The 24,307-nt window shown below is 45.2% G+C and overlaps 1 long non-coding RNA gene across 5 annotated transcripts; it reads left to right on the top strand.

The window, feature by feature from the left end:
• The first annotated feature begins 116 nt into the window (after positions 1–116).
• LOC103217821 (uncharacterized) lies at positions 117–23,280 on the top strand. Of its 5 annotated transcripts, none has more exons than XR_012094307.1 (5): positions 117–859; positions 944–1,213; positions 3,804–3,926; positions 18,401–18,542; positions 19,667–23,280. It is a non-coding gene; the product is annotated as an uncharacterized lncRNA (long non-coding RNA). The 5 variants fall into 5 exon arrangements; XR_012094306.1 differs by having other exon boundaries at positions 19,491–23,280; XR_012094305.1 differs by having other exon boundaries at positions 18,401–23,280.
• Positions 23,281–24,307: the final 1,027 nt, after the last annotated feature.

Below are 24,307 nucleotides of genomic sequence, written 5' to 3'. Positions count from 1 at the left end.
TCCAAGGGGAAATGTCTACATTCATTTGCTCTCTTCTGTCCTTGGGGCTGGGACCTGTGGGGATACAATAAAGGCATGAGCAAAGTCACCTTCAGCCTCTAGTGTGTGTGTGTTGGGGTGTGTCTCCTGATAAAAACAGAACTTTCATCTCAGGAAAAATTTCAGTTTGTCTAGGCTGCTAAGGAAGATGTCTTCAAGAAGGAGAATGCCTTTCTTGACCGCATGGTCAATAACAAAAAAATGACCAGGCATGGTGAGTCATGCCTGCAATGCAGCTATTTGGGAGGGTGAAGTGGGAGGATCATTTGAACTCACTTGAGCCCAGAGGTTGAGGCTGCAGTAAGCCATAGTTGTGCCACTGCACTCCAGCCTGAGTAATAGAGTAAGACCCTGTCAGAAAGAAGACAAAGAAAGAAGAAAGAAAGCAAGCAAGCAAGAAAGAAAGAAAGAGAAAGAAGAAAGCAAGCAAGCAAGAAAGAAAAAGAAGAAAGAAAAAGAAAGAAAGAAAGAGAAAGAAGAAAGCAAGCAAGCAAGAAAGAGAAAGAAGAAAGAAAGAAAGAGAAAGAAGAAAGAAAAAAAGACAAAGAAAAAGAAAGAAAAGAAATAAAGAAAACTGTAGATACTGAATAGTGACATGTGTGATCTGCTTGTTGCTAAGATATCAATTGTACCTTGGTCTTTTTCTGCTTCCCTTCTTTTCCTTCTCTGTTTTATCCTTAATCTCTATTCTATGAGGTTTAGAATGTAGTTATTCTAGCACTCTCTATTTCCTAAGAACCCACAAAAGGAAACAGAATAGAGTCCATGAAGACTTTCTGAGGAGTTCACCTACTGACGGTCCATCTCCAGTCCACTGAAGGTAAGAGGGCCTGTATGAATGACCTTGGTTTGTCTTGATATGACCTTGATATGTTCCTGATTGTATTACTTTTTTTTTCCATAGCACATAAAACATCCTACGCAGAAATCAGAGAAAGCAAGATTATCTTATGAGAAACACAATCTCTCCTCTTAAAGATGAAAGGACTGCACCTTGAGAGGCCCTTCCTGTTGAGTTGTCATCTGAACAAATCAGAGTGGTGGTTGAGGACACCAGATGTGTTATTTCCTACCACAGAAAATTGGAGGGCTCACACGGTTCCACTGCAATTGAATTTGTTGATTATCTTTGCAAGAGGGAGAAGCTTAGCATCAGTGAAGACATTGGTATTTGGTAGGTATTCATTTAATCTCTGATCAATGTTATATAATAAGTTATATTATTCTCTCCCTTGGGGCTGCATTTTGCAGTTTTTTTTCATAAAGGCAATTCAAACAGGGTAGAGTCCTGAAAAAAGAAAGTCAGACTTGTAAGAAATAGCACTATAGAAACCATAATAAAATTTTTTCTCGGCTGGGCATGGTGACTCATGCCTTTAATCCCAGCACTTTGGGAGGCTGAGGTGGGAGGATCACGAGGTCAGGAGTTCAAGACCATCCTGGCTAACGTGGTGAAACCCCATCTCTACTAAAAATACAAAAATCAGCTGGGCGTGGTGGCATGCACCTGTACTCCCAGCTACTCGGGAGGCTGAGGCAGGAGAATCGCTTGAACCCAGGCAGTGGAGGTCGCAGTGAGCCGAGATCGCGCCAGTGCACTCCAGCCTGGGGGACAGAGTGAGACTCTACCTCAAAAAAAAAAAAAAAAAAAAGTTCTCAAGAGTGAACTTAGGTGATAACAGATAATAGCTGGTCTAATAAATTTTCAGATTAAAGTAGTTTTAATTTAATATCATGTGGAATTGAACATGGTAGTTTCGATCTACCAACAATACAAGAGTTACAACAGTTTCCAACATTGAGTGTGCGTGTGTGTGTGTGTCACTCTGTTGACATCCCAGTGTGTTCCTCCTTATGCCAGTGCATGCCAGCTATATGTCTGGGCAAGAGGAAGGGCTGGCTCTGAAACTTTCCCAGTATGATAACGCTGCTCTTTGGCAGAGGCCGCCCACTCTCTTTTGCTACAGAGAGCACACAACCCTTCTTTTGCCCTGTGTAATCTATTAGCACCACCAGTATTAGCTAGACAGTGTTTCTAGCCAACGAGGAGCTAATGTGTGATGAGTGCTTATTCCCACCTCCTGACACCACATATGCACACTCACACATGCCCAATCTTCTCTGAGCCCCATTTTGGACATGTGGGGATGTTTGTTACTTATCCAAGTTGAGATGTTGAATAGGAAGTAGGATTTGCAAGTCAGGAATTCTGGGTAGAGGACAGATCTAGGGGTAAAAATGGATGAGTCATCAGCATATTGAGGCTCTACAGAATGTGCAGTGCAACTACACAGCTTGGTGAAGTGTTCAGAGGATTCGAGGCTCTGGAGTTGGCTCTGCCACCATGAAACTGGTTACCATAAATGTGATTCTTCCCTATGTGAGCCTATGTCTTCCCATTGGTAGAATAAAGGGATGGGAGAATGGCATTTCTAAGGTTCCTTCCAGCTAAAACATGTTTGTGACTTTAGGATTCTAATTGCTAAAGTGTCCTCTACCCTCAAAGAACTCACTATCCCCTGGGTTGAGCAGGCCACAAGCCAATCAGTCATAGGAGCAATGGGGCAACACAGCAGGAGCCTGCCACACTAGTCGCCCGGCAGTGGGAACGACCATCCTGCACTGGAGTCGCCAGGAAATGGTGTGGATTGGAGGCCACCAGATCCACAGAGACTTTTAGCTGGGTCTCATTCTCAGTCCTTTGTGGTGCTGTTTGCTGCCTTGCAATTCTAATAATCTGTAGGTCTAGTCAAAATTTCACCCTGTCTCTAGGACTTGGTGCTTTGATCTGTAAAAAGAAGAGATTGAGCCAGATGATTTCTGTTTCCATAGAAGAGTCTAACCCAAATATTTTGAGTCTGTGGTTGCCTGCAGACTACCAAGAACCTTAAAACTGGTTTCATGATTTTGGGTATTCTGGAAGTTTCAGTAGTTTTCAAGAAAGTTAGAGGTTCTGGGATCTGGGTCATTTTTCTTCTGAGCTACCATCCTATCTATCTTTGGTGGAACCTACACCGTTGTCTTCCCCCCAGGTAAACCTCCAGATACACAAACACTGCAGAGGCTGTGGGTCAGAGAGCAAGAGCTAATTGCTACACTGAAGTCTGAGCGTAAGGGCTGACTTGGGTCCCTAACGGGAGCTATCAAACCCTTTGGCCATCAAAAAAATATATACCTACTTGATAAGAAACTGAACCTGAATAACATTAATAATAATAATAATAATAGTAACTATTCCTTGAATGCTTACAATATGCCAGATACAATGCTAAGCACCCAATAAGAATCTCATTTAATATTTGCAACCTTCTGAGGTTGGTATTATTATTTCCATAATACAGATGGCAAAGTAAAGTTTAAAGGCTTAAGTAATTTGCCCTAAGCCCCTCAACCAATAAGTGACAGATCTGGATCTGGGAATGAAATCCAGATCTGTCCTCTCCAGGATGCCTGAGTAACCATCCTGCTACGCTCTCAGAGTCCTGAGTTGACTTTGAGAGAAGCTTTTACCCATCATGTCTGCATTAGCAGGACTGCTCAGTTAGACCACAATGTTCCAGATTTATAGGCCCCCGGGATAAACTATGCAGCTTTTCTGTATTTATTACCCCATCTCTGCCTGTGTTCATGTCTCAGCCAGCACTCTCTTTCCCCACCCATGGAGGTCTCTGGGCCATGCTGACATGCCTGGCCTATAAACTCACTGGCTCTACATTCTCTAGCCCTTTCATTCGGTGTCATAAATTCTTTTTTTTTTTTTTGAGATGGAGTTTTGCTCTTGTTGCCCAGGCTAGAGTGCAACGGCGTGATCTCGGCTCACCGCAACCCCTGCCTCCCGGGTTCAAATGATTCTCCTGCCTCAGTCTCCTGAGTAGCTGGGATTACAGGTATGCATCACCACGCCCAGTTAATTTTGTATTTTTAGTAGAGATGGGGTTTCTCCATGTTGGTCAGGTCTCGAACTCCCAACCTCAGATGATGCACCCACCTCGGCCTCCCAAAATGCTGGGATTACAGGCATGAGCCACCACGACTGGCCTGGTGTCCTAAACTCTTTAGGAGGCTGCAGGAGGGGGAGAGAAAGCAAGGTGGGCTGAAGGTTAAAGACTGGACACAGGGCTATCAAAAAATGTGATATGTAAGCTCTTTATGTGACCCTAGGACTTTTAAAACCCCAATTAGAGTGCCCTTGGTCATCCTGATATGGAGATTATGAACTTGGGCTTTGGCATCAGCTAGACCTGGGTTCTAATCATAGTTCTAAAGCCTTTTCCAAGTTACTTCCCTTCTCTACGTCTCAGTTCCCTCATCTGTACCATGAGTAGGAATAAGTCCATCCAAGTTTGTTTTTAGCATTCCCGGAGATCACACATCTGCAGGGTTCAGCACAGGAAATGTTCCAAACTTGTAGCGGCTATTTGTAGTACACCCTCATTGGCCGCCAGCCTAGTTCCTTCTCACTTTTTCCATGCTGGGCGAGGTGGTGCACTGCCCTTTCTGATAGGTCAAAAGCTGGACTGCCTCTGGAACTCTTTTTGATGTGGCTCCCCTTCCCATTTTATGAGCAGAAACGGGTGGAATGACCTTGAAAAGAAGCATGATTAAGCACTTTTAGCTAAGCACCCACTGTGTACAGAACACAAAATTAGGCATAGAGGAGCTGTGTTCTTACAGAGTAGAGCATCCAGTTGAAGAGCTAAGACCAATACTCCAAAAGGATGAGGCCATAAGAACACAGGACTGTGCATAACTAAGTGCTATGTGGGCGCAGAGGACAATTGCTCAAGCTGCTTAAAACTCTAAGCCAGTGGTTCATCCAGATCCCTGACAGAACGATCTCAGAGGCCTAGGAACCTGAGGAATCTCATAGCTGGTTATAAATGCACATTATCTGTAAGAGTCAGGATTGCATTGCTGGCACCCTGGGTGGGTACATGGGCAGTGGCAACGATTTGTGTGTGGGCTGCAGTTTCCATTCCCAGAGGGCAGAGCTCATGTTTGGGCTTGGAGGGTGTTTTCTACTCAATAAACAAAAAGTGGCTGCAACAGGACTGGGGCAAAACAGTGAGGGGAAAGAGCACGGAACTAGATGTCCAGAGACCTGGGTCTTAATTCCATCCTGAGCACTAACTCCTCGTACAACCTTGAGCAAGTCCTTTGCCCTTCTGTTTATAAAATGAGGTGGGTGGATCAGGAGTTCTCAAACTGTGCTTCATGCTACCCTGGGGTTCTAGAAATTCTGGAGCTCAAGGGCATCAGTGGGTCAAGAGGACAGGTGAGCGGTGGATCGGGACTCTAGGCTGCCTCTCTCTCTACTTTGTCTGCCTTCAACCAGAGCAGTCCTACCTATATCTTTTTACATATTAAGTTTCTTTTCTTGGAAAATCACCTAATTTATCTCCCTCCTCATCACTTCCACTTACACATAGGCCAAATGAGTCCCAGAGAGCTGAAGCAACTTGGTCAAAGTGACCCAGTGTGTGGCAGAGACTACACTAAAGTCTCCTTTGTGATAATGCTGACGATTATTTATTGTCCAGGGAAAAATGGCACTCCCCATCTCTTACAGATATGGAAGGAAATCATGATTCCTAAATTCTGAAGTGGGGCAAGGTAGGGGAGAGAGGAGGGGCTGAGCGCCTGCTCATGACGAAGCACACCTGAGCACCAGTTCTGACAGAGACCACCTGAAGTCTGGGCAGTGCTCAAAGGAGAAGCCGGCATGCAACTGGAGCCTTGAAACTCCACTCCCTGGTGACAAAGAAGGGGGCCCAAGCACTCCCTGTTGACAAAGAAGGGGGCCCAAGCCCAGGAAAAGAGCCCCATGAGTCCCTCTGAGGACTTTCTAGAGTGGCTGTCACTTTCACCACCATCAGCCTCTTAGTCACTCCCGAAAGTCAGTACACTATGTGATGAAGGTTCCTTTTCCCTTTTTTAAAAAAATTAATAGACTTTATTTTTTACAGAAAAATTGAGCAGAAAATACATAGAGCTCCCATATACCTCCCTCCTCTTTTGCATTGGTGTGGTACATTTGTTACCATGAGTGAGCCAATATTGACACATTATTTTTAACTAAAGTTCACAATTTACATTGTTTACACTGTCTTCCAAAGTGGCTGTACCATTTGGCATCGAGCAGAAAATAGAGTTCCTTGTCCTCTGAGTCAGGGTTCACTCTTTGTGCTGTACATTGTACAGGTTTTGACAAACACATAATGTCATGTGACCACCATTTCAGTATTTTACAGAATGGTTTCACTGCCCTAAAAACCTCCCATGCTCCACCTATCTGTTTCTCTCTTCTTCCTCTATTCCCAGGCTCCGGGAAACCACTGATCTTATAACTTACTCTATGGTTTTGCGTTTTCCAGAATGTCATCAAGTTGGAATCATACAGATTTCAGATTGGTTTCTTTCACTAAGCAATATGCATGTAAGTTTCCTCCCTGTATTTTCATTGTTTTGATAGCTCACTTCTTTTTATCGCTGAATAAGATTCCATTGTATGGATATACCACAGTTTGTATATTCATTCACAAATGGATGCTGAAGGTCACCTTTGTTACTTCTAAATTCTGGCAATGATGAATAAATCTGCTATGAACATTCATGTTTATAGCACATGTTTGTGTGGACATAAGTTTTCTACTCATTTAGGTAAATACCTAGGAGTGTGATTGCTGGATCATGCATTAAGACTATGTTTAACTTTGTAAGAAACTGCCAAACTGTCTTCTAAAGTAGTTGTACCATTTTGCATTCTCACTGTCATAGTGGGTTGGTTGGTTTGTCTTAAAACAGAGTCTTGCTCTGTTGCCTAGGCTGGAGTGCAGTGGTGTGATCTCAGCTCACTGCAAACTCTGCCTCCTGGGTTCAGCGATTCTTGTGCCTCAGCCTCCTGAGTAGCTGGGATTACAGATGTGCATCGCCACATCTGGCTAATTTTTGTATTTTCAGTAGAGACAGCATTTCACTATGTTTCCTAGGCTTGTCTTGAACTCCTGGCCTCAAGTGATCCACCTGCCTCAGTCTCCCAAAGTGCTGGGATTACCGGCATGAGCCACCATGCCAGGCCTGTTATAGTGTTTTCATTTGCTAAAAATGTCATTAAGTGGCCTTCTAAGTAAAGAAAAATTAAAACTAAATTATTACCATGAATTTTACTGTTTATACTGTGAAATACAAATATAAGAACATTAACTCAAGCCTGGGTGCTGTGCTATGATCCTAGCACTTTGGGGGCCAAGGCAGGAGAATTGCTTGAGTACAGGAATTCGAGACCAGCCTGGGCAACATAGCAAGACCCCATCTCTACCAAAACAAAACAAAACAACAAACAAACAAACAAAAACATTAGCCAGAGGTGGTGGTGGCATGCAGATATAGTCCTAGCTACTTGGGAGGCTAAGGCAGAAGGCTCACTTGAGCCCAGGAGTTCAAGGTTTCAGTGAGCTATGATTGCACCACTGCACTCCAGCCTGGACAATGTAGCAAGACCCTGTCTCTGAAACAAACAAAAAAAAAAAATCACTGAAATTACACAATTTGTATTTTGTAGCTCATACATGCATAGGTATTTCATTCTTGCCAGAAAAGTAGAAACACTGAACAGACTTAAGTGTTTTTGATAAATGTGCATTCTACCAGCATTCTCTACTTTCCATTTACTTTTTCTGTTTCTTAAAATTCCATATTTTATTTCAAATTCTACCTTCAATTTAATGAGAAGTAAGGAAGGACTCAGAGGACAAGAAACTATACATTGCCCTGTGTTTTTCTTTCCTTCCATATCATCAGTTTCGCAAAAGTAGTTGGCTGACACAGGGAAGTAACAGGACTAAGGAAGCTTCCTCGGTTGTTCTGTTTCTTAAGATCACCATTGCCTTCTTTCTGCATCTGAAATAAGCTCTTATTTGAATGGAAAGCACAGCCTTGCAGCGCGATCAGCACCCACTTACTCAGTCATAGTCACATTAATAGGGAACAGGAGTAGGGAATCTCTCTGTTCAGTGAGACTCAAAGCCATCAACTTCCAGACCATGCTTATCTTATACCTGCTTGAGTCTCTCTGAGCCACCATGCGTGGTATGTCCACTGGAATTGGGTGTTCACAGGGCATCCCAAGTGCTCTATCTGAATGGGGCGGCAAGGAATGGAGGACACACACATCGCAAATGCCTCCTCTGCTCATGAACATGCCCCATTGTTCTACCAGTCTTCACTCACAAAACATTTATCAAAGATAAATGTATTACAGATTTCAAGATGGCCAGCGGAACATGCACTGGGCCCTTCTGAACGCAGGCCCCATTCGACAGCACAGGTTGTAAAGATGTGAAGCTGGCCCTAAGTTTCCTTAAACTTTATCTGTTCTGCTCCACTGCAGGTCACAGCTCTCTCTTGACATAGGACGAGAGAACTTCTTCCTGTCATCTGCCTAATGGTCAAACCAGGACCCTGAACATGATCCTAAGTCCTCACTCTCTCTCAAAGTCCACATTCAATCACCAACTCCTACCAATTCCCCTGCAGAAGCACCCCTTTAATTTTCCCACTTTCCACGTCACCACTGCCACCTGGTTCTGCCTGCAACGGCTGCAAAGGCTGCATGATGGATTTCCCTGCCTCCTGTTTCTCTCCTCTAATGGAATCCCCAGACAACAGCCAGAGTGAGCTTCCTAAAAAGAAAATCTAATCAGGTTACTTTCCTGCATAAAATGTTTCAATGCCCCCAAAGTCCTCGAGATCAAGCCTTATTCTGCATGGCTTACAGGATTCCTTCTGGTCTGGCCTGACTTTCCAACAACGCTTGTCATGGTTCACCTCTCATTTTGGTGCTCCATAAAAATTTAACAATGTACACTTCTTTGAATATCCTTTTCTCAGCAACTCTTACTTTATTCTTCACAAGCCTCAGATATTACTTCTCCCCATTGCTATAAATGCCATTACATAATACTTTCAGAGCTGTATCATAATTACTTATCTGCCTCTTGTACTAGATTCTAAGCTCCAGAGAGCAGGGGCTTGGTCTGGGATTACTGTAGTGTACCCAGTGCACTGAGTACAGTGACTGTCACATCGTCATCACTCAATAAAAAATGTATTGCAAGAACAAGCTCTCTCTGAATCCCCCTGAGCCAGATGTGTCCTCATGTCACAGGCCAATGAGATCAAAGCTTCTGGGTGGGTGGTGGGGTGAATTCGGTGGTACCCAGCCCATCTCCTCATTTCCCTGGGCCAGCTTTTGCTAATTCACTCACATTTCTTGGCAGGTTGTGCATGACACTTTATTGTGGCTTCTTGGGCAAATGTTTTTCAACTTTCCATTTGTCAACAAACGCTCAGGAAAATGGAGAATACATAAAAATACCAACCTGTATATAAAATCAGAGTTTTCAGGGACATTCTCTCAGCCCAAAAACACCCTTGTTTGGCCCAATCTGCAGTTTTTCCAAGTAGGGTCAGTCTGACCAAGCAACAGAGAGGGCGAATAAAGTGGGATAATTTATGCCATTTCCAGAATATATGTCCACATTGCACACAGGCTGGTTAATCTGCAGTGAAATAGCAAGCATTTGCACAAACTAATTTAACACTTTTCTCAAACACCTCAGATTGTTGCAGAACCTCTCTGTGCTATTAAAGAGAGGTTAAGAAAGGAAAGAACAAACAAAACACACACAAAAAATAGCAGTTTGAAGTTGAAAACAAAGAGTCTCAGAATAGCTTCATTTCCATACCATAGTCACTGCAAAATCATCCTTTGAAAATTGCTTTTTAGTTAACAAGCCTATTTATCTTGTCTCATTGGATCCTTGTAACAATGCAAGAGGTCCTTGAAGTTTTCTGTACCAAGTCCAGATTCTCCATCTGCTTTTAAAGTCATCCTTGATCTCAGCCTCTGCTTGTGCCCCTACCTGTGTCGCCTTCAATTGGCCACAGGTTTCTCATTATGCAGCCTCCATACCTAGGTCACAGATCCTGGGAACAGTCCTATTCATGTGATCTCCATGGCTTCTCCCTTGGCATGCTCTACTATAGTAGAGCTCAGTCTTTTCTCTCTGGTTTCTTTTATAAAGTGTATAGAGTGTGTATCTTTATAAAGTGTATATCTAAAAGGGCATTTGGTTTTATTTATCTATTTTGAGGTTCATCATTGTGACTCTTGAATGTAAAAAAAAAAAAAAATTTTTTTTTTTGGAGACAGAGTCTTACTGTATCACACAGGCTGGAGTGCAGTGGTATGATCATAGCTCACCGCAACCTCAGCTCCTGAGCTCAAGTAATCCTCCTACCTCAGCATCCCAAGTAGCTAGGACTACAGACACACTCCACCTTGCCTGGCTAATATTTTAAATTTTTGTAAAGATGGGGTCTCTCTTTGTTGCCCAGGCTGGTCTAGAGCTCCTAGACTCAAGTGATCCTCCCGCCATAGCCACCCGTAGTGCTACAATTACAGATGTGAGCCACCGAACCCTGCCTGAATCTAAACATTCTTATCTTTCATCGGTTCTCAGCCACCTTCTCTTCAAACATTGCCTCACCCCATTCTCTCTGTTTTCTCTCCTGGAAGTCCTCTGAAATATATGTTAGACTTTCTCATTTTATTCTCCATGTCTCCGAATATCTCTTTCAGAATTTTCATCTCTGGTCTCCATCCAGATACTTTCCCACATTTAGCTCCAAGTTTTCTAATTGTTTCTCAACTATGCCTAATCTACTATTTAATCTGTTCATTGAGTTCTAAAGTTTAAAGAATATTTTTCTTATTTCCAAGAAAGGGTAGTTTTTTTGTTTTTTTGTTTTTTTTTTGAGACGGAGTCGCACTCTGTTACCCAGGCTGGAGTGCAGTAGCGTGATCTTGGCTCACTGCAAGCTCTGCCTCGCGGGTTCATGCCATTCTCCTGCCTTAGCCTCCCAAGTAGCTGGGACTACAGGCACCCGCCACCATGCCCGGCTAATTTTTTTGTATTTTTTAGTAGAGACAGGGTTTCACCATGTTAGCCAGGATGGTCTCGATCTCCTGACCTCGTGATCCGCCTGCCTTGGCCTCCCAAAGTGCTGGGATTACAGGCGTGAGCCACCACGCCCAGCAGTATTTGTTTTACTTTTAAAGCCTGTCTGATTTTATTCATTTATGTTTTTCAAGCTTTATTTTATATTATTAATCATTTTAACATACTTAATTATCTCCTCTGATGGTTGTATAATCTAAGGCTCTTGAAAGTCTAATCCTGTTGTTTGTTGGGTCTGCAGACTTTTGCTTATGTTTTTTCCTTCAGTGTTGTATGATTTCAGATTGTGAGCTCATCTTCAGCAGGACTTTAATCTGGAGAAACCAGTGTAATCAAACTGTTTGCTTTTAACAGAGTATAATTGGCCCATACCAAACTCTATGTTACTTCTTAGCCCAGGGGTTTCCAGGTTGTGCGGGAATTGTTTATTTAAACCCCAAACCAACAAAAGGCTCATGCCAGTGGTTCTGAATTCTTAAGGGAGACATTTCCCCCTCTTGAGCTAAAGCTCAGTTCAAGATAAACATAATTTCTTCTCATTTCTTTCTGCTAGGGATTGACTTTTTATGCAATTTTTAAAAGGACATTGTCCTTCCAGGGTCCTGGCTTTAGGTTGACATCTCAGTGCCAACACACCACCTCCCACAGACTCAAGAATTTGTTTCCTGTCCCTGAACAGTATTAAAGCCTGAGCCTCTGTGCAAATAAGACCAGCTCTAATACCAATACCACTCTCATCTGTGGTAACTGTAAGAGACAGCCAATGTGTTTGCTTTCCTAGTTTTCAGTTCTCTCTTGATTTCTAGCTCCTGGGAATTTTTGTGCACTCAGCTTTGTTAATAACAGATAGTATTTCTTGTTTATAAGCACCAGGTGCCATGTTAAGTGATTATTGTATGCCTTAACCCATTTAACTCCTGTTGCACCCCTTGAGGTAAGTGCCATTATTATCAGTCCTGTTTTCATATAAGGAAATTGAGGCATAGATAGGTAACGTAACTGCCCAGGGTCTTAAGGCGGTTAAGGGATTAAGCTTAGATTGGAAGCTTAGGCCATATGACCTCAGAGTCCATGCTCTTTTTTTTTTTTTTTTTTTTTTTTTTTTTTTTTTTTTTTTTTTTGAGGCAGAGTCTCGCTCTGTCGCCCAGGCTGGAGTGCAGTGGCCGGATCTCGGCTCACTGCAAGCTCCGCCTCCCGGGTTTATGCCATTCTCCTGCCTCAGCTTCCCGAGTAGCTGGGACTACAGGCGCCCGCCACCTCGCCCAGCTAGTTTTTTTGTATTTTTGTAGTAGAGATGAGGTTTCACGGTGTTAGCCAGGTTGGTCTCAATCTCCTGACCTCATGATCCACCTGTCTCAGCCTCCCAAAGTGCTGGGATTACAGGCTTGAGCCACCGCGCCCGGCCAGCATGCTCTTAACTCATACGTTTTATTGCCTTAATTATGTTAGATATAGTGAACTCCAAGTTTTTCTTCAAAGAATCAATGTGTCAGTATGTTTAGCTCTCTTATTCTTTGATTCTCCATTTTTAACTTTCTGGTTCTCTTTGCCCTCTTGCCTCTAGTTTCAGTAAACAACTTTCTTGCCAGTTCTAATTAGTAGTTCACATCCGTTCCCCTGGTCACCCGCTTTGGCCTGAGCCATCCTGAGTCACCTGTTCTTTAAACACTCTTCCCGCCAAACTACTGACCCTGCCACTCTGGCTCATACTCCTGCTCTCTCTACTAAAAATAACAAAAAATTAGCCAGGCATGGTGGCAGACGCCTGTAGTCCCAGCTACTCGGGAGGCTGAGGCAGGAGAATGGCATGAACCCTGGAGGCAGAGGTTGCAGTGAGCCGAGACTGCGCCACTGCACTCCAGCCTGGGTGACAGAGCAAGACTCCATCTCAAAACAAAACAAAACAAAACAAAAACAGCCAATCAGAATTAGTTTAGACTGTGTGGTCCAACCCTAGCCAATAGGGGAACAATGCAGCAGTAGGGGCTACCTGCATCAGGAATAAGAACCCCTTCCCTTCCCCTATCCAGGTGTGCTCTCACCATTACTCCATCTGTGAGTCACACCCTTCTATAGAGGTAAAGAATTGCCTTGCTGAGAAAATTAAATTTATGTTCAAGTGCTATTTCTTTGCAGCACTGAGGAATAAGCATTTGTTTCTAACTATTAGGATATTTAGGTGTTTTTCTAACAGGAAACAATTTAGATTCCATATTGTAGTTTCACTGTATTTCTCCCCAAACATCTGAATCAAGAATAACTGCATGAATAGGTGTGCTTTCTGTCAAACTGACAGCCTGACAATTATTTTAGCTGGTAGCACAGAGAAAAAGTTGAAGCCTGCACTTTGGGGAAGAAGCCAAAATCCAGGCTCCATCATGAACTGCTAATTCCATCTGCTAACTCAAAGAAAATGACTTACAGCTGAAGAAATTGGAGTATCTTTGAGTTGTCAGGGTCTTTACAGACAGTCCTTATCAAAGTGTGGTCTATGGACCATCTGCATCAGAATCAGCCCAAGGCACTTCTTTAAAATGCAGATTACCCCGAACGTAATAATTCCGAATTCCTGGGGTCAGGTCCAGGAATCTACCTTTTAAAATAAGCTCTCCACCAGGTTCTAATTAGAATGTGCACGGGGGTTTGAGAACCACTCACTGCTCAGTGTTTGCTTTGGAGCCCAACCTGGGACCACAACAGGCACACCAAAGCCTTCCTACCTTCCTTTCATGATGTGGCACCACACACTCAATGCACAGATGAGGGAGCAAGCCCATGAACGTGGCCTTCTACTGGGGTTCCATGGATCTTGGGTTCCTCCCATACCACTACTACTAATTACATTACTATCCTACCATTAACTGCACTATGCTGTAAGGAATGGTCTTGACTGCTGTCTATTTCCCCATACAGTCTGTGAAGGTAGAAACTGCTCTTTGGCTGGCTTTACATCCTTGATACATAGCATGGGGCCTGACATGTAGTAATCACTCAATGCTTGTTGAATGAATGAATAAATTGTTTGAACTGCTTAAGAGCCCCCTACTCATCAATGATGAATTGATTTGAACTGCTCAAGAGCCTCCTACTAATCAATGATGTGGTGAGGGCTAGAACCTCAGTCTTTAATTATCCCAAGGGGCCTTTAAATCTTCCAACTCTGCTATTCCAGCAGTCATTTTTCTCCCACTCTTTTGGGAGCATATGGAATTTCCTTTTTGCCAAGAGAAGGTTCGAGATATGGGATAGCAATGCATCCCCTGAATCCCACTGAGACACTGGATTTGTTATCCATTAGCTAACTGGGTGGGGGGTGGGGAGGCGGGGGAGTGAGGGTAGGGCAAGGGCAGACATTGAGAAGCTGTAATGTGAGAATCATCTGGAAGTGTAGTAGCCTGGACAGCGATGAAAACGGCCCAGCAGCTCCAAGACAGACTTCATCATTGTTGGTCCTTGAAGGCAGGGAAGCTGGGCCAAGATGCTACGAGGCTCCTAACAATCTTTCCTTTCCAAACAAGGCTCTTTAATTTGCAGGTGTGTCCCCGTCCCTGCAGCACAGTGAAGCATGGCAAGAGGACCCTACGTCAGGAAAGCTAACCCCCATTACCTGCCAGCACTACTCAGTGGAAGGGACAGTCCAGCAGGCTGGTATCTCTCCAAGGATCCATCTTCCTTCTTCAAACCATGGTTTGAACCAGCTCCTGGGTCCAAGTTTAGCCCACTCTTCCAGTTTGTTATTTATGAAACATGTTTGATTCCAGCTCTTTCTATGTGCCAGATCCTCTGAAGGTTACTGAGATGAGTAGGACTTGGGCCGCGCCCTGACGGTTTAGACTAGAAGACAGGCATTCACACTCACTTGCCAGGTCATCATTCAGGGAACAGCTTCAGGCTCGCAGCGAGGCCTCACCTTCTCGTGCCTGAACAGCTTCAACCCCTTTGATGTTTCTCTGCAGGTGCCACATCATGGAGATTGTTATTTTAGTGCTCACAGTGCCTACGTGATGTGGGACACCCAGTTCCAGCAGCGACCCACATGCTTGAGTGCCATGTAATCGCAGGCCTCCCAGCAGAGTTTTCCCGCACAGGAATCTAGAAGCAGCACCCACCTCCCACCTCCCGCACACCGTCTCACTCCTGCCTGTCTCTCTCTGCAGCCTGTCTGTCTCCTTTTCTTTTACCTTTGGCTCACACTCCACTACATGTCTAAGTTTTCACTAATCTGGAAGCCTCTTGTGTTGTTGATTCAGGGTGGTTGTAGTCAGGCTGAGAATTCTCAGCAGTTAACCATCATGTTACCTTCCGCCCTCACAGGGTCTCCAAGGGGATTAAGGAAGCTGGTGCTTCTTAGGACACCAGGACACCAGACACGAGGTGGCCTACTTAGCAGGTGCCTGTGCTGTGCCCATGAACACTTGTGTTCATCCATTTGTTTACATGCATTTATCCAAGACGAGAGGGGACATACTGATTTGTGTATAAACGGAAAACCTTAGGAATGCAGTGGAGGCATGATGCAGCAATGTTCTTTCTCCAGGCCCTGCTTTTCTCTGCTCATCTCAGTTCTGCTCACTCTGCTTGGCTCTACCTCAGACCTGTTCTCCCTGGGGGCAGCAAGATGGCCCTGGCAGCCCCGGTACCCACTCCCAGCCCCATTCCAATTCCAATGAAAGTGTCAGAATTGAAGCCTTTTTATTTTCTTCTTTTGAGACGGAGTTTCTCTCTTGTTGCCCAGGCTGGAGTGCAATGGTGTGATCTCGGCTCACTGCAACCTCCTCCTCCCGGGTTCAAGTGATTCTCCTGCCTCAGCCTCCCAAGTAGCTGGGATTACAGGCATGTGCCACCACGCCTGGCTAATTTGTATTTTTAGTAGAGAGAGTTTCTCCATGCTGGTCTCGAACTTCCGATCTCAGGCAATCCGCCCTCCTCAGCCTCCCAAAGTGCTGGGACTACAGGCATGAGCCACTGCGCCCAGCCTAAAATGAACCTTTTTTTTTTTTTTTTTTTTTAGACAGAGTCTCGCTCTATTGCCCAGGCTGGAGTGCGGTGGTACTGTCTCAGCTCACTGCAAGCTCTGTCTTCTGGGTTCACGCCATTCTCCTGCCTCAGCCTCCTGAGTAGCTGGAGCTACAGGCACCCGTCGCCATGCCCGGCAAATTTTTTGTATTTTTAGTAGAGACAGGGTTTCACCATGTTAGCCAGGATGGTCTCGATCTCCTGACCTCGTGATCCGCCCGCCTCGGCCTCCCAAAGTGCTGGGATTACAGGCGTGAGCCACCGTGCCCAGCAAAATGAAGCTTTTAATGACAAAGGACAAAACATGTGATATCAGAAAGTTTTCAGATGGCTCTTGTTGCATTTGCTATACTACACCAACTTGGTGCTTGGCATGTCTTTCACCAGACAGTATGTTCCATTAAGGCAAGAATCTATCTTTCTTATTTATCATTGCATCCTTGACACCTAGCACCATGTAGGGAACATAGCATCAAAAACAGTTGCTGAGGCCAGGTGCGGTGGCTCACGCCTATAATCCCAGCACTTTGGGAGGCCGAGGCAGGCGGATCACAAGGTCAGGAGGTTGAGACTATCCTGGCTAACACAGTGAAACCCTGTCTCTACTAAAAATACAAAAAATTAGCCGGGCGTGGTGGCATGCTCCTGTAGTCCCAGCTACTTGGGAGGCTGAAGCAGAAGAATCGCTTGAAACAGGAGGCAGAGGTTGCAGTGAGCCGAGATCACACCACTGCACTCCAGCCTGGGCGACAGAGCGAGACTCCATCTCAAACCAACAACAACAACAACAAAACTGTTGCTGAAGGAAGAGAAAGAGGAAAGAAAGGTTAACTTGAATAGGGGCTGGGCTCTGGGTATTCTTACCCCAGAGAAGTCTTGCTCACCCAAAGGCTCCCATTCTATGACCTCATAGAATAGGAAATCATCAGGCTCAGTCCAGGCACGGTGGCTCATGCCTAGAATTCCAGCACTTTGCGAGACAGAGGAGGGAGTCTCGCTCGAGCCCAGGAGTTGGAGACCAGCCCAGGCAACATAGCAAAACCCTGTTTCTATTAGAAAAAAGAAAAAAAAAAGTTAAAAGAAATTAAAAAAAAAATCATCAGGCTCTCAAAAAGTCTCCAAAGTACACCAGAGGGAAAAATAAGAGTAACTCTGCCCCAAGGTCCGGGCATAGGAGAGCAAGCGTGCTTCTTTCTGAAACAAGCAGCCATACCACACTCTCCTAGGCGGGCTGGATGACCATGTAGTGGAAGTCAGCCTCTGTCTATTCCAGGAAGGGAAAGTTGAGCTGGAGGTAGAACGATGGTCCATCTAGGGGAAAAGATAATCAACTCTCTGGCCTCATTTTAGTTTGAACTAGATCTACATTTGCTCTCCAGCTTGGCAGAACAATGTTAACAAATGCCTTTCTTTTTCATCCAGATATTCCCCAGATGGTTTCACGAGTCCCTGAATGGTGTATGTTTTGGCATAAATCTACCCGCAGGACCTTTAAGAGGTCATATCCCTAAGCAAATTCAATAAAACAAAATGAGCAAGTCCTTGGGACAAACTGGAATTGTCTCCAAATCTAATATTGAGGCCTGATGCACTTTTTCAAAATGGAAGCCACCCCAGTAGCCCCTCCAGAAAAGGTGTTGAATTTATTCATCCATGAAAGCAGAGGGCTGAAAGTGCAGCAAAACTAAGGGTTGGAGAAACTCTTTTCTCCCAAACAACAAAACCAAGCAAGTTTGAGAGAAGGAAAGAGTTATTCTTGATTGAGAAGAGGTGGATGAACCTGGGAGGGAAGCAGAAGAGAGACGAGAAAAGTTTCTTACCCCCTGGTTGAGTGAAATGGAGAGAAGGGAGAATAGGGGAGGGGGAGGGGAGGGGAGAGGAAGGGGAAGGGAGGGGAGAGGAAGGGGAAGGGAGGGGAGAGGAAGGGGAAAGGAAGAGGAAGATGGGTACATAGAAAGACCTGCAGGGCCACTAGAACACCTTCTCCTGGGCCTAGGAGGAGAGCTTGCCTAAATTCCCCTGAATCCCCTTCATGAAAAAGGTCAGTCTTCCTGGGCGAAGACCACAGAAGTCCACAAGAGGCTGCCTCCTGGGACATTATGGAAACAGGGGCTGTGGGCAGGCAGACTAGAGAGGCATTTCAGCAATGGTTTGACCTGGTATGTGAAAATTTTTTCTGCTTAGATAGTTGGCAAATATTTTCAAGGCAAAATGGAATTTATTAACAGAAGATATTTGTCAAGGATTGTTCTCTTCCCCAGCAACGGCCCCCTGCCACCCTATTCTTCATTTTTTATTTTATTTTTGAAACTTCTTCTTCCAAGGATAGAGGACTTCATCAACAAGGTTCTTTCATCTTCCTTTGTTGTTTGGATCCTTAAGCCTGGCTTGAAAGAAGAGGGAGAAGTCTTCAGGGGAAATGCTCCCTGCGCTGACCCACAGGATGGCTTCCTTCAACAAATGCAGGTATCAGTTTTCTATCCTGGGAAGAGCCTGGGCTGATAATGAATTGTCATTCCAGGGGAATTCATTTTGTTCACCCTGGCATGGGCTTTGGGGGCCCCAAACCTGAGTCTGAATCCATAATCCCCTAATTATTAGCCATGTGGCTTTCATCTTAGTGAACCTACGTCCATTTCCGTAGGAGTAGAGTAAGGGGAGAATAGGTGTTGGCTTTTGCCATTGTTAGGAGGATTCAGTGAGATGGTACATGTTCAGTGTCTGGTACAAGGTCTGACCCAGAGTGAAACCTCAGTGCATGTCAGTTCTGTTCCTTCCAATACAGGATAGAGACCCTGATGGGAGCCTGCTCATGGGCTATTCAGCTAAGGATTAGAATATGGCAGCTTTAGGTATCACTTAATACAGGTAAGAATCCAGCCTTCACAAAACCTACAGATAACCAGAGGCAGCAAAAATAGGTAATATTCATTGAGGGTTTACTAAGGACCAAGTGTTCTAAACACTTTACCTGTGTGAACTTACTTAACCTTCACTAGAATCCTATTATTATGCCCAAAGCAAGAGAATGGCTGAACTAGCATTGGAAGCCAGCCCACCTGGCTCTCCAGCCAACTTTCTTAACATCACTGCAGCAATGGAAGGGAACCACTGGATTAAATCATTTCAGAAATTGAACAGGGATTGAGAGATTGGCTCCTTCAAGCCCTTGTTTTGCAGAGAAGAAAAGCAAAGCCCAGAGAGGGAAATTCCCACCCAAGGCCTTGCAGCTGCTGGTGGTGGAGTAGCTCCTGGTCTCTCAGGCCAGTGTCTTGCCACTGTCAAGGAGAGGAATGGCCAAACCACTGGGGAGAGAGACTGTGTTACTGACCACACTGTCTATGAGAATGGCAATTCCCTAATGGAATTTTATGCAAATTTAACCCACACAAAAGGCCAATCATTTTTTTTCAGCCGCCTTTGATTGGCTGCCTGCTACAGAGAAACATCAGGGGGTACATATTGCCATGGGGGAAACTAAAGATGGAGGATCCCTCATTTGTGGAACTGGGAATGGGCTTTGGGTCACACAAGGCTCATCCCTGATGAGTTAGACGTGGCAGTTACCTGAATCCAGAAACTGATCTTAGGCTCTGTGTGGACGTGCAGAGGAAGAAGGACCTGTCACCACGTCTACAGAGGAGTCAGCAAAGACACACTTGCAATGACCCTAAGAAACCATGAGCGTCTCCATTTTTTTCCTCAGCCAAACCTGTATGCACCGGTACAGCCATACCAATTATTAAAATATTGAAAAACTTCTGTATCCCTTGGGAAATAGCCACTACCATGAGCCCCTCTAGTGCCCTTCTCTCCTGGCACCTTCAGACCTCCCTGAGTCCAGCAACGAAAGGGTTAACACTTGCCCCAGCAGAGGGCCTCTGGGAGCTGGCTCCTGCCTTCAGAGCTGTCTGTTAAGACTGGTCTAGGACTAGATTCATTCTTACTGTTTTTAAATAGTTTGAATGTCACCTCCAGATGAAGCTCCCCAAAAGGAATGAGACATCTAAATAGAGCCACGTGGGGTCCATCTGGGGTGGCTCCCCAGAGGACAAATTTTGCAAAGGAAATCTGAAGGGGTAAGAGATGCAATTTAGTGGCTAGGAGAGTGAGGGTTTGGACAAAGCTCTGATTAAGGAGCAATCCTCCTGTGGCATGCTAGGGTTTAAACACAGGGTTCAGAGTGGCATGCACATCCCTCTGCCCTCGGCTGCCCTCTGCGCACTGCTCCTGTCACAGACTCTGAGGACAGGCCTAGCAGCCAGTGGCTGCCTTATTAATACTCGTTGATCTGCCACACTCCCTACCCTCATCACACAGGCTGGGAGCTTATGGTCCTAGACAACACGTGCTGGAAGAATGCACATCAGAGCAGCACAGAGGACTCCCCGACAACCCACGAATCCTCTGCCCAGCAGGGTTGCCAAAGGTCATCCAAGCAGGGTTGAGGGATATAGGAGGCCTCACTCAGATTCAGACATTTGCAGAGAAAGAAAAAGTTCAATAACTTCTGGGGTATGATGTCCCACATTGTGTGACATCTGGGAAAGGGCTCCTTGTCTTCATCTCATCCCCGCTGTTCAAACGGAGAAAGAACAGACAGGGCCAGGGAGGCAGAAAGAGTGAGGGTGAGACAGAGCCCACTCACCTTCCCCTACACTGCAGTGGAAATGCAGGGCCAGGCCGGCGTGTGTTTTGCTGGCTCTGAAGCCGGACAGTCCTGGGTCCACACCCAGGCTCCACCCTTACCAGCTATCAGACCCTGGGCAGGTTATTTAACCTGTTGGAGCCCAAAGTTTCCTTGTTGATAGAACAGAGATAATAATAAATCAGGGGCCCTGTGAGGATTGAGTGAAGTCATATATGGAAGGCATCTACCCATGTGACTATTGCTGGTTCTCTTCCTTCATCTTATTAGGCCAGGAAACAAAAACTGTCTCCCGAGCCATTCAAAGGTTATAAACTAAGTTTAGGAGTTTTTTCTTCCACCAAATACTTTCTCCCATATCTTCACCTGGTTTTTTCTTCCCTTGAACTTCCAAATCCTTGGCCCTTTCCTAGGAATAAAAGGGCGACAGATGCCCAGGCAATACGGAAATGGTTCCTGCGGCCAAGTAGATATTTCAGAAGGGATGGCTTCTGCCATCTTGTACTGTATATCAAGAACCTCCCAAAAGTTCGCAGGGTTTAACCTGGAACTTTGACTTCTAGGAATCAAAGTGAAAACATTCAAGAATTTAAAGGTTCAAAGATTTAGAAATTTATGTACAAAGCTGTGACACACATACATATATATGCACACTAACACATATGTGTGGGAATATATATACACACACACAAACACACATATATCACAATCTAAATGTCACATAAATTTTGCTAAATGAATTAAAAGATTTATTTATTTATGGTAGAACATTATAAAGAACACTATATATGATAGGACACTGTAATGAAAAATCAGGTTTGAGAAAGTATTTGTTGAGAGAGAGAGAGACTCTTGAAATACATAGTACAGTGAAAATTCAAGACCCAGAACTGTATTTATGGGATGATTTCAAACACCCAACAGATGTCTGAGTATAGACAAAAGGCTGGAAAGAAATTTGCCTGGATGTGAGTTCTGGTCAACTCTCAGTGTTGGCATTGGAAGTCAGTTTTATTTTCCTCATGAAAGTAATTCATGTCCGCGGTAGAAAATTTGAAAAACACAAAATGATATAACACAAAAAGGTGGATTTTAGTTTTAAAATATCTTAAAAGAGGAATGATTAGTCTGCAACTGATACACACAAAAAATGTCAACAATCGAAACCTTCAGCTTCTTGACTACCAGCTGCAATGTTTGCAACACTATGCTCTGCACACAGCTATGCACACACACACACACACATGCACATGCGCACTCCGAGATTCCACAAAGACATGCAGTGAAGTCCCTTGGTGGGGTTACAGGAGCTGAGGCTGAGATGAAGCTGTCCATTGGAAGAGAAAAGACATGAAAATAGGAGGAGAGGATTGTGAGTAGAAATGAAATGAGAAAAGTGGCGAGTGGGCTTCTAGGAATAAAATTCCTGCTAATCACCATCTTCATTTAGAGAGATGGGCTGAGAGTCCTTTGCCAAAGAAAGAAGAGTCTACAGGATGGCTGGGACAGATGCTATTTTAAGAAAAATATATGAAACCATCTGGAGGCTGAAGGGCTTGTTCACCAGAGCCAGGTGGGCCCATTTTCTATTGCAAATAACAAACCACCCCGAGACATGGTGGCTTATGGGACAGTGGTCATTCATGCATCTGCAGCCTGGGCAGGGTGGGGTAGCTCACCTCTGCTCCATGTGCTGTCAGATGGGACGACGTGACTGGGGGTGCCCAGGACAGCAGCCCCCAGTCCTGGCACACTGGTGCTGGTCAGCCGGGAGCACAGCCAGGGCCGTGGGCTCCTCTCCACGTGGGCCTCTCCTCCCCAAGGGCTGCTTTGGCTTCTTGTGGGCACAGTGGTTGCGTTCCAAGAGTGAGTGTCCCAAGAGACAGGAAGTGAGAGCTGCCAGTGTCTGAAGGCCTGGGCCCAGAAGTTGGCACAGCACTGCATTCATTTGTCAAGTAGTCACAAGGCCAGATTCAGGGCAAGGGGAGATAGATCCCAATTCTTGATGGGAGGAGGGTCAAAGAATTTGGGGGCCACATTTTAAAACTGCCACAGAGGGGGACACACAAGATCAATTCTTGGGGGGCTGCTCCAGCCCAAACCATTTACAACATCGTAGTGCTCATGAAGGACAGATGGGATGAGAAGTTTGAGGCGTGAGCAACATCACACCATATCCATAAAAAACTGCCTGTTCTGGCCTGGGAGGGAAGCCCAGTTCCTCTCTGGCCCACCTGGCCAGCCCCCACAGCATGGCTCCCTTCAGCCTCTGGGCTCTTCTCCTTCCACCTCTTCTGTCCTTAACAATCCTGGACAACCTCCAGTTCCCACAGGTCCCCAGGGCCTGTGTGAGCAAACGGAACATCCTGCCACTCCTCAGAGCCAGCTATAAACGCCAAATGATGTCAGGGAGCACTCAGGTGTTTCCGGCAAGAGAATTGACCACTTTCTCTCCATGGGACTGACGAAGCAGAGGAGGGAGCTGGTCGTGCTTTGTCTGGCCGGTGTGCAGCTCTGCCAGGACTAGTCTTCTCCTGGGACTTTAATGCCCATAAACTTCTGAGAGGGGACCTTACAGATGAGTCCAGCCATGAAGGGGTATGAGCCACAGCGCAGGGAAGTGGCTGACTCAGAAAAGAGGGGACTAGAACCCAGTCCTCCCAAGTCAAAGTCAGATGTTCCCTCCACCAGCCCATCTCCTAGGGTGCATTCGTTCCCTACTAGCAATGGAGCTTCTACTATGAGCGAGGCTCTTACACATAAGGGAGCTCATCTTTGATGAGAAAATGTTTCCAGTCCAACACCTCCACCCACAAAACCCTAATAGGGCATCTAAACATTTCCTGCAAAGAAGCCACAGCTCAGCAGGGCAGATCTGCAAAGCCAAGGTACACTGGCTCCTGTTCCAGAGCTCAACACCTCTCACCCACCCTATCAAAGGTGAAACTTCTCTAAAGTCCTCAGTGTCACCTTTTGTAAAGGATGGGAACTGTGCTTTCTATGCTGTGATATATTCAAGGTTGATTTTCTATAACAATGATGCTTCAAGTGAATTACCATTAAGTAAAAAGCATGATCCGGGAAGTCACGGTTTCCTGTTCACCATACCACCCCATATGCCCCAGGCCCAGGATAAAAAACACAGCCCAGTGTTGGGGGTTTGCTATAACATTTGAGTTTTGGGACCAGATGACCCCTGAATCCAGGGATCTGGGCAGGAGAGCCTGGAGCATTAGGGTTCTCCTACAGCCATAGAGCATGCCTTACCAGGGTCACCCCAAACAGGTGTGCAAGCATCAGGGTGCCCAGGTGAAGGCACAAGTGAAGGTTGAAATTCTGCTTGGGACCGACTGGCCAAAACATCTCCCTGCAGGCAGCAGGGACCTGTGCCTCTCATCCTTTTCCACCAGCAAACAGAATTCACCCTCCCAGTGTTCCTGGTGTATGATCTTTTAACAAATGTTTATTGAATACCAACTATGTACCTAAGACTGTCATAGACACTTGGAATAAAGAGAAAAACAAACAAAATCCCTGCCCCTGTGAAACTGATGTGCTAATGGAAGAGGCAATATGATGTCAG

The sequence above is a fragment of the Chlorocebus sabaeus genome, chromosome 10 (assembly GCF_047675955.1).
Source record: "Chlorocebus sabaeus isolate Y175 chromosome 10, mChlSab1.0.hap1, whole genome shotgun sequence".
Lineage (NCBI taxonomy): Eukaryota > Metazoa > Chordata > Mammalia > Primates > Cercopithecidae > Chlorocebus > Chlorocebus sabaeus.
The sequence above is the reverse complement of the archived record's forward strand: the minus strand, read 5'-3'. Positions and strand labels throughout refer to the sequence as shown.